Source organism: Branchiostoma belcheri, unplaced genomic scaffold, assembly GCF_001625305.1.
Source record: "Branchiostoma belcheri isolate BF01 breed outbred unplaced genomic scaffold, Haploidv18h27 scaffold14, whole genome shotgun sequence".
NCBI lineage: Eukaryota > Metazoa > Chordata > Leptocardii > Amphioxiformes > Branchiostomatidae > Branchiostoma > Branchiostoma belcheri.
In genome coordinates, this window is record NW_017802824.1 from 1533637 (window position 1) to 1551904 (window position 18268).

General features: G+C 39.9%; 1 protein-coding gene and 1 non-coding gene across 2 annotated transcripts in view; one reads left to right on the forward strand and one right to left on the reverse strand.

The window, feature by feature from the left end:
• The first annotated feature begins 1065 nt into the window (after positions 1 to 1065).
• The window catches only part of LOC109464747 (protein ripply), a 26871-nt gene continuing 9668 nt past the window's right edge, over positions 1066 to 18268 (forward strand). Inside the window, exon 1 of the mRNA XM_019761825.1 lies at positions 1066 to 1210. The gene's annotated coding sequence lies outside the window, so the exon portion shown is untranslated. The remainder of the gene's footprint in view (positions 1211 to 18268) is intronic.
• Positions 14443 to 14514, reverse strand: Trnaq-cug. Its single transcript has one exon. It is a non-coding gene; the product is annotated as a tRNA-Gln (tRNA).

Genomic DNA, 18268 nt, shown 5'->3' on the forward strand with positions numbered 1-18268 from the left:
GGTTTATCACTCTTATCGATATTGTCTATTTAACCAATTTATTAGGAGGAGATCTGGAAGATTAAAAAAACTGGTAAAAGTTGGTAACACTAAACGAAATAGTTTACAGAATAGGAGGAAGCTATACCGGTTTGTTACTGTGCTTGTCTACGAATTTTCTTGTTTCGTCTGAATGTTTCGATCTTAGAGACCACATGTAAAAGAATAGTTAAACCTTTATTGTTACATCATACATATACTCTGTACGTAAGATGACGTTATCCATACATGTATTTAGCTTTGTTACATCTTTAGTTGTAGAAGACCATACAAAAAAGTCCCTGTACTTTTTTGTTGTGTCTCTGTTGTTGTTCTACCTCTAATTGGTGATTTTGAATTGAAATTGAAATACCTTTATTGTACATTCATGCCACGACGGGCTAGGTACAGGTCAAGACTTAACAGACACATAACAAACGTGTGTAGAAAACATACATAAGGAACATACAAGGATACTATACTAAGCTAATACAAAGTGTTCTAGTTACTGATCTAATACAGAGTGTTCAACTTCTTCTCGCTTTTTCGTACAATGGAAAATGTGGGAACAGATCATGGTTATGATACAGGGTTTGTCTAGACGCATCAGAAATATAAATCTATCATTAGCACTTAGGTGTTCGAAGTATGGGAACTTCTCTTTGATATGATTAAAAAGGACAGATCTTTCATTAGCATATAAGGTACAGTCTAAAATAAAGTGTTGTTCATCTTCTATTCTATTCATGTTACAGAGTTGACAGAGTCTATTTTGAATGTACTGAGGGTGAGGGGACGATCCTTTGGCCAAACACCGCCCCGCTGGGCGGGCTCCACGCGCGCTGAAGCCGCCCATTCTTCCGCGTGGATCTCTCGCGGATTTACCAGTCTAACCCCGCCATGTCAGGCCATTGTATTCCGAGCCCAAATATTTGGTTTCGCGGAGACAGGGGTAAAACCGTACTTACCGGCCTCGCAAAACAAGCAAGCACAAACTACCTGATATATAAATGTGGCTAGCGGGGCCGAATTGCTATCATTTTCTTACACGACATTGTCTTGTGCACAGACCGTGTCCTCGCTTGGAACTCCTAGCCGTTTGGCTTTCTCACACTCAAACCCACCTGACGATTGTGAAAGACTTTGCTCCGCCTGTACTACTAAAGTCTGGGAATACAAGTCTACTATCCAGGTAAGTTCACCACTGATATATATAGTGAAGTGGAAAAAAATGCTGACCAACATCCTTGTTTCTGAGCTCACCGCTTGTGCCTAAAACCTCGTCACGGTAACAACCACAGAAAAGCTCTCAGCTTAAAAGTTTCACATTCGCGTGCGCGGATTTACATTCTTCCAAGAGTAAAACGCTACTGTGTTATTCTTTTATTTCATTTTCACTCATAACCAATTCGCGTACGTATGATAATATCTATTCTAGATTTATAATTTCAGAATACACAAAAGGGTGGTGTTGTGGTATGTGGGGTTTTTGTTGAACTGTCCGCAAGGGAAGAGCCGCGACCCTGTTTTTATAGACGTTGTTGTCACTACTGGCATACCTGCCCGCATTGCCTATATTCCAATTGCTTACTGTGTAAAGTTGGTTAGCTTGAACAGGTGCAGGGTGTGTTTGTCTTGTCAGCCACTAGAGGCTGCGGACGGAAGCTGCCGTCACCTGCGGCCTTCGTGCTCTTTTAATAGAGGTCATCATCACTACACGTTCTAACCTCAGGAGGGATACATGGGATGTTTGTTACATTTCAGTGGTCTTTTTTTAAACACTCAAAAGTCTTGGTTATATTAGAAACTTTATTCGCAAAATCATGCCCGAAGGCTAATTGCTTTTACAATCAAGAATAATACACATTGCAATACAGTAACAGGAGACAGGTAACAACTGTCTGGAAAAATACTTCTACTTCTACTACTACGCTAGCTATTATGGGGTTCGACTTCTTCTTTGAAGGCAGTGGATAATGAATATATTAGATCGGTCAATTGAGTTCTTTATTGCAAGTTCATGCCCGAGGGCTAATTTCAAACAGACACTGACAAGAACAATTAGTACAGAATACAGAAAGTAGTGATATAAAACCATATGTTAACATGAAGTTCTACGATCTACCGTAGGTTATCTAACTTCAACTATCTCTACTTATTAAAACTACATGTAGTAGTAACGTTGGTATACAGGATAAAGAGTGGATATTGCAATACATAAGAGAAACATGGTAATTGCTATTCTATTATACTATTCCAACCAAGCTATTGGGGGTTTGACTTCTTCTCAGGAGGCAGTGGGAGATGAATTGTCCGACTCTTTGAAAAATAAATGGCTCAGGAGACTTTAGCAGTGATACAGTCTTTTGTTGTTGGTTGAGATGTGAAAAACCTGGGGAAATATTAGAACACTTCAAAGAGTTTACTCTCCAAGCAGATGTTTGGTTTGGACTTTGTGGCTTTTGTGGCCTGGTACAAACAAAAGAAAAGCTGACAAATAAAATAGAACAAAAGTACACCGATTTTCGTAAGATCTATCTCCATGAAATAGAAATACAAATTAAATCTTGAAACTCCTACTTGATAAACCGTAAGGGCCAACATAGGTAAATCTGCAATACCTTGTTAAAACCAGATGGTGCTAGTCGTAGGTTTCAGTATCTTTTCTGATAACAAAGCAATTTTTTATGTATCTACCTATGTGTTGCATTGCCCCATCTAAAGAGAACGCTCATACTATCATAGACTTGTTGTTGCACTGGATTTAGAATTCGCGTGGCACAACTAGACTTTGAACAACAAACGTACGTAGCTCCTTTGTATTCTGAACGCTTGCTGTAGCTTTGATATTTGAATCAAAATTCAAAAACCGTTTCAACGTCATCGAGATTCAAATTGTGATCGTTCTACCCTATATCTGCAAAGTTGAAAACGGTTGTATGTGAGAATTGTACACCAACCTTGCTTGTAACGCGAAGAGAGGGTTAGGATCCAACCATTTATTTTCGACACGTTGGCTTTGCCTAAAATTCTGTAAAGGCAGGAGTAGATTTCCTAATTTGAATACATTTTCCAAAAAAATTAATGACACATCCCGCGATCTTGTCAATTTTTTTTCCGGCTATTTCAGTGTAGCCGCTGCCTACGACACTTGATTTGTCTCATGTTGTTAGTTAATTAATGCCAGATCCCTGTTTTTAACCTTTTCTACAAACCATTTAACTATATCTTGTTGTGTCAATAAAGAATCTCCTATCTTCCTTTAATACGGTCCATTAAAGGCATCCAATGCGATTGTGGGGCAGCAAAATTGGAAATATTCTGAATAAGGCAATCTTTATGATGTTGACACATACTGCTTTACATTAGCATTTTGAAGTCAGTATTTCATACTTTGGGCTATTAAAACTGCAGAAACAAGTCCAAAGATGAGTCCTTTATTTTCTGGGAGGCACCCTAAAAATCAGCCCAGGGCCCTTCCAGTAACCGTTTTCCGTCAGAATTTGGGGAACTTCTTGCTCCTTGAGGGTCAATATACATTGGGATAGTGTGGTTTCAACTCAGTATGTAGATAAATGACTAGAATATTGGTTTGAAAAAAATCGGTTTGCAAGCCCTTAAAACTACACTGGATATCTTTAACAACAACAGTTTAGGAGTCGACTAACAAACTAGCGATGTCGTATAACTCACAAAAACGCTACCCACGATGTATAAACAGATGGACAACGTCCTTGTCTTTCATTTTATGACCCTGTTTTCCGCTCCTACAAACCACCATGTGCTAAGAAAAGAAATAAAAACGAAAAGCAATCATTCCTGCGGTGTCTCAAGGAATGTTATCGAGGGCGAATTAACTTATTGCGATGTCAGTAAATATTACAGTATACGTGATATGCTGCGCAAATTAAATTTCAGACCAATCTGAACTGTGCGACTCCTTTCTGTGAAGAGTCGAGTGTCCAGACTGTACATGATGTACAAAATGACTAATAAACTGGTGGACGTACCAACCACTCAGTATCTGATACCAGCCCAGAAAAGAACGAGAAACAGTCATTCCTTCAAATGTCAGAGTTATCAACCAAGAATTGAGGTGTTCAAAAACTCGTATTTCCCCCAGAACTATCGTAGACTGGAACTCGTTGCCACCACGCACAGTAGGGGCATCATCGCTTGAAAGCTTTAAACAACTCCTGCAATTAAATGTGCAAAGATTGAGTGTAACAAGTCGTTCGGTGTGATATAGCTAGCTGCCGCCGCGCCGCGTGCCTGCGAAGCTGGTGTGTTACGCCGAAGGGCGGTTATACCGGCTATACTGATACAGATACAGACAAGCTCTGAGTGACCGATTGACATCACAATGACACCTGGTACAGCGACACACGTTTTTTTGCTACTCTACTTGACACCTATTTTGCTGGGTAGATATATGTACCAATGTGCAGCGCCGCTCTAAAACCTCCAGAGAGCGTTTTGCTCCCTCGTTTGTCTCCCACACAACAAGAATAGAATTTCTACCTTTTTTACAATGACTAATGCCACAAATGTAATCCAGACATAATGGCCCGTGAAATGGAACCACGCAGCGTCTCGCCTCTCCCGGCGCTGATTTGAAGGATTATCTTATTAACTTTTATTACCTTACTGTCACATCAAATACCATTGTATGTTAATTAATGGCCGGTTGGAACAGCCGAACCGTAAAATTCTGACAGACCCTGGCGCCGAGAACAGATTGTGAGGATTAAATGTTAGTGATAAACAGAACGATGTGGTTATCTGACCAAATGTGTGCAGAATAGGGAGCAAGCAAGGGTGATACTAGTAGTTGTTATATAGCGTTATATATGAATGAATGAAAGACCTTTATTGTACATTTGTGCTCTAACAAGCTAAGTACAGGTCATGGATAGACAAGGAAAAGGATACAGCAATTGCACTTAAACTATACATGCTAATGTGGTCTACTGTTAATATTTACATGTTCAACTTCTTCTCGCTTCTTGACGCAGTTATAGATGTACGAGCATATGGAACCAATAATACATGATTTGTCAAGTTTCATAAGAAATCTGAATTTTTCTACTTCATTTAAATGTCCAAAGCTGGGTAACTTATCTAGTATATAAGAATATAGGGAATCTCTCTCATTACTATATGACGTACAATCGACTACAAAATGATACTCATCCTCAATCTTATCTAAATCGCAAAATTGGCAAATCCTTTGCTCTAGAGGGATGCGGTTGTGTCTGCCTTTTTCTATGTGGATATAGAATCTGGCAGTCATAGCTGTACCCCTATAAAAGAAAGAACACTCAAATTCTGTGGTAATCTATTTGATGAAAACGAGACACATTTCTTACTTGAGTGTACCCTATATGAAGACGAGCGCCAATCGCTATTTAAGACATTAGAATTAGACAAGAAATACAAGAAAATGTCAAAGCAGTACACTTTCACATACCTAATGTCATGCAAGAATGAACATATAGTAGCTAAACTATGTAGGTATGTTACTATGTATTTCAAGAAGAGAGAAGAAATAATGGCTATTAGTAGATGAACACAGTAGTACACAGTGTTATAGATGGATAGAATTTTAGTATTTAGCGTTAGAATGTAGTATTGTTAGTGTTGAACTGTTCTGTACTCATAATCATGTCTTACATGCTCTAGACCACGTATGGTCACATGCATATCATATCATATATAGAAAAAAGCGTTATAGTAATACTTATGCGTACGCGGTTTGTGGTAAGTGCCCCCCCCCCCCCCCGATGTTTGGGAACATAATTCACTGGTCTTGATAAACTGTAGTGTTACAAATTTTAATAACGTAGCGATGCTCTGTCTTGTGATCATGTAATGATAAAACTTCGGTGGTCTGTTTGTGTGATTATCGAAATAAATCGTGTATCTAAACATTATAAATTCTCACTAGGCCCCCATGTATTGCATACAAACAAAGAAACTTTGCAGACATAAAAATACTAAAGTTAGCCTACCCAAAATCATGTAATAAGAAGGTTTATTGCAAATACATGCATGAGAAATGCAAGTAAATGCAAGTACAAACAGCATGTATGAAAAAAGAAAATACAATGACATAAGAGAGACTACGTCCAACGTTATACTACATTTTACAACATACATGGTACTAGTTTTGTGGGTTTGACTTCTTCTTTTGAGGCAGTGGGAGACACTTCTACGATATGTGGGTTCTTTGATTTCAGTAGTAGTAAAATTGTTTTCTTGTGGCTAGGAATAGCGGAAAAGTAAGGGTGTATTTGATGGTAAATTATTGGTTTCTGATATCATGAAGTGAACAATGAGGGATGAAATTACTTTCGTCTTCCACTGCATTTGAGGAGCAATTTTTACGAATCGTCTCCGACACAGGTAGTTTTATATATCGCCTTTTTTTTCGATTCCCAAGGGCAGACACTGATATAAACCTACTTGCGTGTTCTTTCTATGCCAATTTTGACTATACAGTGTGACTAACTAATGTTTATATACAATAAGAGTAGCTTCGATTCCATTTTATAGCTTTCCCCAACAGGTTTCATCAACTCTATTGTCTCAGAAACTGTGTGACAGCTATAAGTGTCATAAGTCTACAAAGCCTCTGTCAGTTCGATCTTAAAACTCAAACGGCTATGCAATTAACTACAAAATGTATTAACTATATTCCGGCGTGAATTATATCTTTGAAACGCGTTTTCTGTACAGAACGTCACAATTGTTGAATAACACATGCGGCAACTAGGAAAGTACTGGATTGTAAATAGTGTATTTAAGGAATTGCTACATATTGTTAACTTTGTAATGTTTTTGTACGTTAGTAATACATGGATGTATATATGAATGTGTAGACCACAGGAAGAATAGCCTCTTATGAGGCTAACTAATTGTGGATCTGAATAAAACTCAAAACTCAAAAACAGACTTTGAGACTCAGCAACGGTCATGAGAAAGATGAAACGCCAGGATTGTATTAAGTAGTGGGAGGACAGGTGGACAAAGTTCATCTCCTATTATAAACGTCTGCTGATGGGGTACCCGGGTTATCTGTGGTTCATCATCATCATCACGCACGGCTACCGAGTCCTTCTAAATTATAACCTACTCTCCAAGCAGAGGTTTGGGCTTTGGTGTTTTAGGCTTTTGCTTTTTATCGTACTTTCTAGGCTAACCTTTTTTAGCCTGGTTATCAGACATATTATAGCTACCGAGTCTAACATCCTTATTTGTAGGAGTCTGGAGCAATGACAGGTCTTGTAACCAGGCTAATCTTTTTGGGGCTGGCACAAAAATATACCAGTACAAAAAGAAAGCCCGGTAGAAGAGCTTATAGCTAAAAGCACGCAAATAAATAAGCCAAAGCCCAAACCTCTGCTTGGAGAGTCCTTCTAAACATGTTTCAGTGCTATTGTATTAACCTAAGCGTTTGATATATGCATACTAGCCTTAGCTTGAACTTGAACTTTGTACTTCGTTATATACGATATACGTTACTTCGTACTCGTTTGTGTTTTTTCATGGAAAACCGTTTGTATTGGCTGTAGGTTGGTTGGACCATTGCAAGTGCTTCTGTATTAACCTTAGTGTTCAATATATGCATAGCGGGTTACTATGTTTAGCCTTAAAATGGAACTTCGTACGTCGTTATATGCTGATTCACCCATTCTTTATTGTTGATTTTTTTCACGGAAAACGGTTCGTATAAGCTGTATGGAGGTTGAACCATTGGAAGTGCTTCTGTATTAACCTTAGCGTTTGATATATGCACACTAGCCTTAGTTTGAACTTGAACTTCGTAGTATGTTATACGTTAATTCACACTCTTGTTTTTTTCTTCACGGAAAACGGTTTGCATAAGCTGTATGGAGGTTGAACCATTGGAAGTGCTTCCGTATTAACCTTAGCGTTTGATATATGCATACTAGCCTTAGCTTGAACTTGAACTTCGTACTTCGTTAGAGGTTACTTCGTACTAGTTTGTGTTTTAAAACTGTTTGCATAAGATGTAGATAGGTTGGACCATTGCAAGCGCCTCTGTATGGACCTTAGTGTTTGATATATGCATATTAATCTTAGCTTGAGCTTGAACTTCGTTCTTCGTTAAACGTTATTACATTTGTTATTTTTTTTAGAAAACGGTTCGCAGGAGGGCTTTTTCTCCAACACTGCACCTTATGATTTTTGTCGCAAATTTCAAATTAAGTCCGCGAGATTCCAATATATGATGTGCGATAGCTATCGCGGAGGATGTAATATCAAGTAACGTCCTATCAGCAAATACGCACACACGAGTTCATGGTAAGAATGCTGAACACACGACATTCGCGAACGCTTAGAAAGGCTGAAACGTCAAGAAATTGGCACATTTAAAAATACCACTTAACGCTTGTCGACGGTATTAAAGATGACAGACGGCCTAGATTTAAAAAAACGGAAGAAATTCGTAACTGCTTTTATGCTTCGTCGCGAACATTTAGCCAAATGTAATTAGTTCAGATGCTGTTTCATCAAAATAACTTTGTAACCCTAACTTGGTTGAGAGATTGATAGATAAGAGCAAGAACAAGAAATAGCTATATCCATGCCCTCAAGCACACATGGTTATCAACCAAGGATTGAGGTGTTCAAGAATTCATTCTTTCCTATAACTATCGCAAAGCTATCATAGTTGATTGTGCCCTGTATTCTGCCGTTTTCCGTAAGACCTATGTGCCCCGTATTCTGTCGTTGTTACCATGTACCATAGTTGACTGTTCCCTGTATTTTGCCGTTTTTTGTAAGACCTATGTCACCCTGTATCATAGTTGATTGTGTCCTGTATTCTGCCGTCTCCGTAAGACCTATGTCACCCTGTATCACTGGTTGATTGTCTCCTGTATTCTGCCGTTTCCCGGTAAGACCTATGTCACCCTGTATCATAGTTGATTGTGTCCTGTATTCTGCCGTTTTTCTAAGACCTATGTCACCCTGTATCATAGTTGATTGTGTCCTGTATTCTGCCGTTTTTGTAAGACCTATGTCACCCTGTATCATAGTTGATTGTGCCCTGTATTCTGCCGTTTCCGTAAGACCTATTTCGACCTGTATCATAGTTGATTGTGCCCTGTATTCTGTTTTTGTAAGACCTATGTCGTCCTGTATCATAGTTGATTGTGTCCTGTATTCTGCCTTCTCTGTAAGACCTATGTCACCCTGTATCATAGTTGATTGTGTCCTGTATTCTGCCGTTTCCGTAAGACCTATGTCGCCCTGTATCATAGTTGGTTGTTCCCTGTATTCTGCCGTTTCCGTAAGACATATGTCGCCCTGTATCATAGTTGATTGTGTCCTGTATTCTGTCGTTTTTTTAAGACCTATGTCGTCCTCTATCATAGTTGATTGCGCCCTGTATTCTGTTTTTTGTAAGACCTATGCCGTCCTCTATCATAGTTGATTGTGCCCTGTATTCTGTTTTTTGTAAGACCTATGCCGTCCTCTATCATAGTTGATTGTGCCCTGTATTCTGCCTTCTCTGTAAGACCTATGTCACCCTGTATCATAGGTGATTGTGCCCTGTATTCTGCCGTTTCCGTAAGACCTATGCCACTCTGTATCATAGTTGATTGTGCCCTGTATTCTGCCGTTTCCGAAAGACCTTTATATTTGTCACCCTGTATCATAGTTGATTGTGTCCTGTATTCTGTTTTTGTAAGACCTATGCCGTCCTCTATCATAGTTGATTGTGCCCTGTATTCTGCCTTCTCTGTAAGACCTATGTCACCCTGTATCATAGTTGATTGTGCCCTGTATTCTGTTTTTGTAAGACCTATGCTGTCCTCTATCATAGTTGATTGTGCCCTGTATTCTGTTTTTGTAAGACCTATGTCGTCCTCTATCATAGTTGATTGTGCCCTGTATTCTGTTTTTGTAAGACCTATGCCGTCCTCTATCATAGTTGATTGTGTCCTGTATTCTGTTTTTGTAAGACCTATGTCGTCCTCTATCATAGTTGACTTGTCCTGTATTCTGTTTTTGTAAGACCTATGTCGTCCTCTATCATAGTTGATTGTGCCCTGTATTGTTTTTGTAAGACCTATGTCGTCCTCTATCATAGTTGATTGTGCCCTGTATTCTGTTTTTGTAAGACCTATGACGTCCTCTATCATAGTTGATTGTGCCTTGTATTCTGCCTTCGCTGTAAAACCTATGACGTCCTGTATCATAGTTGATTGTGCCCTGTATTCTGCCTTCTCTGTAAGACCTATGTCGCCCTGTATCACAGTTGATTGTTCCTTGTATTATGCCGTTTTCCGAAGACCTATATGTAGCCCTGTATCATAGTTGATTGTGCCCAGTATTCTGCCGTTTGCGAAAGACCTATGCCGTCCTCTATCATAGTTGATTGTGTCCTGTATTCTGTTTTTGTAAGACCTATGTCGTCCTCTATCATAGTTGATTGTGTCCTGTATTCTGTTTTTGTAAGACCTATGCCGTCCTCTATCATAGTTGATTGTGTCCTGTATTCTGTTTTTGTAAGACCTATGTCGTCCTCTATCATAGTTGATAGGCCTCTCTCGTGAGACATCAACCCTAATCAGTTACCAGGAAAATCCCTCCAACAGGACTGCGAACGGAAATGCTTAATTGCTCCAAACGTATACATGGACACGGACCCTCGGTTTGCCCGGCATTTTGTATTCATTCAAGCACTTTTGTATCTATTTATTATACATTACAAAAACCGGGATTTTCGCTCCTTGCTGATTCGATTTGCATCGTGTTCAATGCACTTCTAGCCTTGACCTCAATACAAAAAGACATGAAACAATGTATAGATGAAATGTAGGTCACTCTTTATTCGTTTACAATATTCCCTATGGTTTACTTCCAACTTTTTCAACGGAAGGCAACAATACAAACCCCGTGCGAGTGCATGGGACAATCAGTAGCCTCAGTAGCAGGCTTTAATATAGAACTGGGGGTTTGGTGGTCTTCGGCTGTTTTCTGATTAGCCCAGTTCTAAAAAAACGGGGGTAATTCAACTAGGCCGGCTATGTTGTCTATATGCAATTAGAAAATAGCACATAAAAGCTCCCAAAGACCATGAAGACCCCCAAAATCCCCAGTTTTTGGCATGCTATGACTACGAAAACAGCGGATTTTTTGCACAACATGCGCGAAAATTGAATTTTCTTTCCTTGGTGTCACATACATGCTGACACCGACATCATTATGAAATCCCCACAAACTACGTAACCGTATTAGCAATAAAGAAGAGCTACTGTCTGCATCTAATTGGTTGGATTATGTTGTGGCGCATTTTACTCGCACAGAAAATCCTCCATGCCGTCTGTAGCATGTTCTAGCGGTTCGTCCGACAGTTTGGTGAAACACGTTCGGGACAGGCAATGTGACAAAACGTGAGCTAAAATGACAAACATACACGTTGGGGATATTGTCAGCTATGTCTAAGCCATGATTACTCAATTGTTTCCCAGAAAATTGTCTTCATTTGCATTTGTTCTAGACACTCTCGTGTCTACAAACTGTATTAACTGATGAATGTCAAAAGTGTAGTCTATAAGTTCCGGTGCCACCATGGGCTAACGAAGTTTAGCGGATGGGGTACATTGTAAGCAAGAATATTAATTTGAAAAGCTTTTGACAGAAATGGCGGCAAAGTCGGCATAAAATGTAGGCTTACACTAATAAAATGTCACATAAAAACCCAAAAGACGGAAATATGACTTGTACTTTCTGATGACTGCATCTGAACAGAACGAAGTGCTTGGAAGAAGCTATATTGACTTGTTGTTAGCTATGTATGATGCGCTCGTAACGTAAACAGCGCCACCTATCCATATTTAGCAAAAGTACAGTACAACACCTGCGACATCATTACACATACGAAGTATAGTTTTGATTTCCAAGATATTACCTACCTCTTTTTAGAAGGCTTTCTGATAAATGGTTTGAGATGAAAACTGGTCAGACGAAACCACTTGACGTATCGAAAGTTAACGTTAGCAGGTGCACAGAAAACACCCCATTCTCACAACAAAGAGTTCTCAAAGCCCTTGAACAGATTTCATTCCATACTCCACGGCTTGACTCTTTCTGCAGCATTCTTCTTAAAAAGCTGTGCACACACACATGCACGTGGTCGTGTGCCCAATCGAGCCAGATTTGCGTCAAGTGGACTTACTATAGCTAGTATACAAACATTATCAAACGCCATTGTGCTTGTTCACTAGCCTCCAGATGATGTCCGACATTGAGAGGCATCTTTTTAATCAGATATTCATTGATGTGTTTATTGATATGAAAATGCAGCTATAAAAGAATCGAATTAAAACGCTCTAAAATATTCACATAATTTCGGTGTGGCGGATCAACATATGGATGATACATACAAAAGAAAACGACAGTATTGGATTTTTGTATTGACTATACTGGGTGGCCCGAAAGAAAATAAGAAAAATATTTCTATTTTAAGGCACATTCCTGTCAAATGGCTAGTATGTAGTACAGACTTGTCCTTGTTGTAAGCTCACTCTGCACCTGTTTGTTTACTAAATCAATGTACGAAAACTATTTTTTAATCTTAAGGGGCCACCCGGTGTAGTCAATACGAAGATTCAATACAAAAATTGTCGTTTTCGTTTGTATGAACGGTCCATATCTTGATCTGCGACACCGAAATTATATGAATATTTTCTGCACTCATCGAAAATATGTGAATATTATGTGACTAATTCCTGTCGAATGGCTAGTGTGTAGTACAGACTTGTCCTTGTTGTAGCTCACTCTGCCCGGCTCCCACGCGAGTTGGAATCTTCCTTCGGTCACGTTCGACCGATGACTCGGTGGAAATTTTGTTACAACAACAGATAAACTTACAGAAGTGGATTAAAGCGGGCCTGGCAGTCTAGACCGTGATAGTTGTTCCGTGGAGCACGTTTGGTGGACAGTTTAGACCCCTGTCCGTACGACATGAGGCCACTGCATGTAAATCTTATGGATGACATCCTCCGCAGACTCCAAATCTAATGCGAGCGGGCGAAAAAAAAACAAGGCTGGCGGAAAAAACAAGGTTCCTACATTTTAGAATTTTTACTCAATCATTGTACAAATGGTTTTAATTCAGTGGGAACATCACATATACACAGCCAGCATCACATATCACTGCATCAAAGTAAGAACAGAACATGAAATCAGAGCCTTTTCTTGTCTCCTCTCTTCATAGTTATCTGTCATCCACCTTCCGGTATGACAACAGACAGCTTTGCCAATTTTCGGCATGTTGACCACTGTCAGAAGGCAACAAAATGTATTGTTTTTTTTTTCCGAAATCAGGCGAAAATTAATGCGCGCGCTGATGTCATCCATGCTTACTTGCTGTGGCCGTACCGGTGATAAGCTGACACAAGTGGACCCGTGAAGCCCAAAACCTCTCCAGAATCTATTGGGTCAGAAATAAGCGGCTGGCTTGCCGAGCACGTACGTGTGTTAGCACGGAGATGACATTTAGATTGCCTGTTGTAGCGGAAAAGCCCGAGCACAAGTGGACGATTGGGACCACTCTAAGTCCGAAGGACCACGCGCCTCGCACGCGTCCCGCAAATCACGGCAAAAATTGCGCGCTTTTGTACACGCCTCAATACTTATTCAAGTGGTGCAACTCTTGATTAATACGGGGGGGGGTATTAACGGCTAAATGGCGTGAATAATTCTGATGTGCTTACAGTAGTTGTGATGGTTTGGCTTTCGTTACAGTGCCGTCTGTTCCCCCGTCTTTCTTTGTTGCTAAAGACGCTTTCTAAAAAGCGCCAACCTAAGGTAAAGCGCCACCATGCGACACGAATAATGAACGACAGGGCGAAAGTTCAAATACATAACATATGTCATCATCGGTTGGCTGTATATGTAATAAAACTGATTCTAGGAGTGTATATGATACAATCACAAGAGCTTTTTTATTTTCCTAGTTTCTGCACAGTGCTAGCAATCCTGAACATCCATGTACGTAACGCTATATGTATACAATGTATATTTAACGTTATAACGTTATATGTTTTGTCAAGATGCACACCCTATTTTCAGGGTGTAGCTTGTTTGATTTCTTCGCTTGCCAGTTTGCTTGTAGTGAAAAGATACGCTAGTTTGCAACGTTTATCAAGTACCAAACCCAACCGACACATGTACAGATCAAAGCTTGAGCGTTGCAGTTTCAGACTTTATCGCTAGATGTCACTTCAACACAAAGCGTTGCGCTTGCAGTAAAATCACATTGGGAAATATTTCGGTTTTAAAATTTAAAAAAAAACTGAAAAAAAGGGGCAAACAGTAAAAAGAATATAGTTTCCTTACGTTAATTGCAAAATTGAAAAAGCAAAAAAAAAAAGTTTGGCATTTAGGTTCTACCGAGATTTGAACTCGGATCGCTGGATTCAGAGTCCAGAGTGCTAACCATTACACCATAGAACCTTGCTTGTGTGACGGGCCAATCTACTGAATTATAAAGGGTAGCCAATGAGAACACAGAAAGACGTCAAAGGTCAAAATGCAATATGTATGCGGAAGTACAACAACTACAGTGTTATGTCGTCGCCAAATATTGAAAGCAAAGGATTCTTCGGTATAGCTGTTTGTCTAGCAGTGCTTTTTGATAACGCTAGCCCACTTTGAATATTGAGCGTATCGTATGCAGCCCTGGAACATGCCCCGAGGAAACTAGTATACCAAGTATACCACACTCCACAGACCCCCTCAGTCAGGTCCTGGCTAATAACTCGTCCTGTATAGCATGCTTAGCCTCTACCAGGCTTCGGGAGGCGGTTGGAAAGAATAGAAAACTCCCCTGGTATGTTATCCCTCTATTTGGCCGATTTCTACCAGTACTCTTTCTACTAAGCCGACTCCGGAAGCCTGGTAGAGGCTACAAGATGCTCAGGAGTATGCATAAGTTTTCCACGAGGCGTGATACAGCTATTATCGGTCCACACCCTTGTCTGCGTTTTTCAACCCTTTACAAATGGGTGTTAATCAGAGGACAAAACGCCTTTTATGCAAACACCTTCAACATCTTGTTAATCAAGGTTTAAAACCTTTAATCGATCTAGACTATAGTCACCACAGAAAGTGCCGCGACCAGTTTCGTTAGTTTACTTGTCTGGCTTCCAGGCTATTACATTATACCAGAGAGCCATATCCCGGAAGCCTGGAAGCCAGACACGATAGGTTTAGTCTACTGTGGATCAGGGCCTGACTGAGGTAGCCTCTAAGGCTTCAGGAAGCGACTGAAAAGAGTAAAAATTGCCAAATAGACAGATGAAATGCTAGTTGGACGGCGCCAATTTCTACTTTTTACAGCCGTTTCCCGAAGCCTGGTACAGGCTATAACTGAGGGGGCTGTGGTATCATTTCCGTCAACATGCGGCCCTGGAGCCGAGAAATTGGCCTGTGTAGACCCTGGAAACAGTCTGACGCCGAAACTATTACCTCTGTAGCCTCTACCAGGCCTTGAAGACGCCTGGAAAGAGTGAAATTGGCCAAATCCTAGAAATAGAGAGATGGATAACATGCCAAGTTTGCCGCAGGATATAAAAAAGGATATAAAGATCTATAAGCTGTGGTCTCTAGCGGACCAACTCCCCTGGCATGTCATCTGTCTATTTCAGTAGTATTTGGTCAATTTCTACTCTTTCCAGCCGCCTCCCGAAGCCTGGTAGACTGGCTGAACATCTGGTCCAATTGAAGTACATGAAGTACGCGTGAAGTATTTGAAGATTGATAAATATAGTTGATAACGTCTGGCCCAAAACCATCTGTGGAATGTGATACACGCTTGACGTATAGATTGATGATCCTACATCCTTCCCGCCACGACAGCAGATTTGATGACCCACCTAATTATCCAACCCAGCGGGGCCTGATGTCCTATCGCCATATGTATCTGGAAAAGGGGGCATTACAACAACAACTGTCCAAACCACTTGGCGGGGTCGTAATCGAATTTGAGTGGGAACGAAAATGAGTTAACATATTCATGTGAACAAGTCAGTCAGCAGCAGCCAAAAAAATGAAACGCACGCACTTAGAGGAAATTGAATAGATGAAAGCCAGTTTTTGCTATCGGAACTCTTTTGCACAACACAGAGTAGCGTTATCCTGTAAGTGGAACCTCAGATTTTTCTCTGTAGTATTTAGGAGTGTCTATGACTAATTATAAGGCCATTATGATTTGAATGACATGGATGGATCCGTGCACGCTCGAATTTTCGTCCGTTTAAAGAAAAGGTTTAGAGACTTTAGACCATACTGTAAATCGTACAAAGCGGTCACAAAATGAGCTAATATTCTCATATATAATTTACCGTTAATTACCAAAAACGTATTGAAAGACGATACTAACATCGTAGAATGCAACAAAAAAATCAATTCCAAAGGAAAAGAAGAAAACGTGAAGAAATAAAAATGACGAATCTGTTATTTGCCACACTACACTCTGTGTGTAGTCATTTGTTCAACCTTCCTTCACCACGTAGATTTTATAATCAACGTTTTTTTGCCAAACCTTTTTTTATTCGCACATGCACTCGCTTCAGTTTTAGGGCTCACAGAGGATGTCATCCATATAATCAAATCAACATGGCCTAATAAAAAAAGACGTAATGATGTGTTTACACTTTATGGAAAACATTTTGCACTGTGCCCAGTCCAGTCGTGACTCTTGCACATCGTAATAATTTTATTAATTTTTCTGAACGCATCTCAGCCTCACTCCCTATAATGGCCTGTACCAGGTTGTGAGTACGTGTGAGCTAACCCCATCGCCAGAGGAGTCAATAGCAGAACCGTGTGAATCGGCCATGAATAAAATATATCCTGGTATATTATCTGTAAGGCAAGAGATCTATCCAACAATGATTTAACAAGTAAAAATATCATCACTGTCGAAATTGAGTTTGAAGGCGTCTTAGAAGTTCTAAGAAAAACACCAATAAAACGATTCAAAGACAACGAGCGAGTGGGAGGCAAGCAATCTGTGTCCCTCAACCGAAATGAGGTCCAGTACAAATGAGGTCAGTCTGTAGCCTCTACCAGGCTTCGCGGAAGTGGCTGGAAAGAGTAAAAATTGGTCAAATACTAGTAGACAGATGATATGTAAGTTTGCTGCGGCAAAATGTGTGGACCAACACCCTGGCATATCATCTGTCTATTTGACAATTTCTTTTTTTTTTCAGCCGCCTACCGAAGCCTGGTAGAGGCTAGTCAGTCTGTGACATCAAAATGTTTTCCAAACAAAATTACAACAATATAGACATCCCAATTTGTGGATAGACTCATGTATAGGAATCATACACAAGTAGCAAAAGAAATGGCAAAAGACACGACACAAATTAAAAGTCAAGCCCAAAGTCCTTCACATGTCCCTGCTAAGTTCGGCTAAGCCACCCTCGGCTTCCTAATCGTCCACATTCACGAACAGTGAATATTCATAAGTTCATATCTCTTAAGAAAATAAACAACTTCGCAGGCCACACATACAGGCAGTAGAATACAGAAAAGGTCACAAAACTCTCCAAAAAGTGGATTTTGAACTTTGAAGCTCAATAAAACGACTGAGGGATGTTTTGCACTACTTTTCACCAGTGATTGGCACTCGATGCTACTCGAAACATCTGACAGTTTTCAAATTTATCCAGTAGCTGTTTTCTTGTGTATTTTACGCTGTACGTCTAGTAAACCTTCATCCAAGTAGCGTATATTTGTAGATACCTTGTACACGTTCTTTTAGGTGTATCAAAGTTCGGGGTTTCATAAAGTATAAGTTTAAAGGCATCCAGTGCAGTTTTAGGGCTTAGAAACCCGATTCAAAGCCAATATTCTAGTCATTTATCTACATACTGAGTTGAAACCACAATATCCCAAGTATATTGACCCTCATGGGGCAAAAATTCCCCAAATTCTGACGGAAAATGGTTACTGGAAAGGCTTCGGGCTGATTTTTAGGATACCACCCAGAAAATAAAGGACTCATCTTGGGGCTTGTTTCTGCAATTTTAAAAGCCCAAAGTATAAAATGCTGACTTAAATGTGCCAATGTAAAGCAGTATGTGTCAATATCACAAAGATTGCCTTATTAATTCAGAATATTTCCAGTTTTGCTGCCCTAAAATCGTAGCCTGGTTACCAAACCTATTATAGCTCCCGAGTCCTACATCCTCTCCGCAAATAT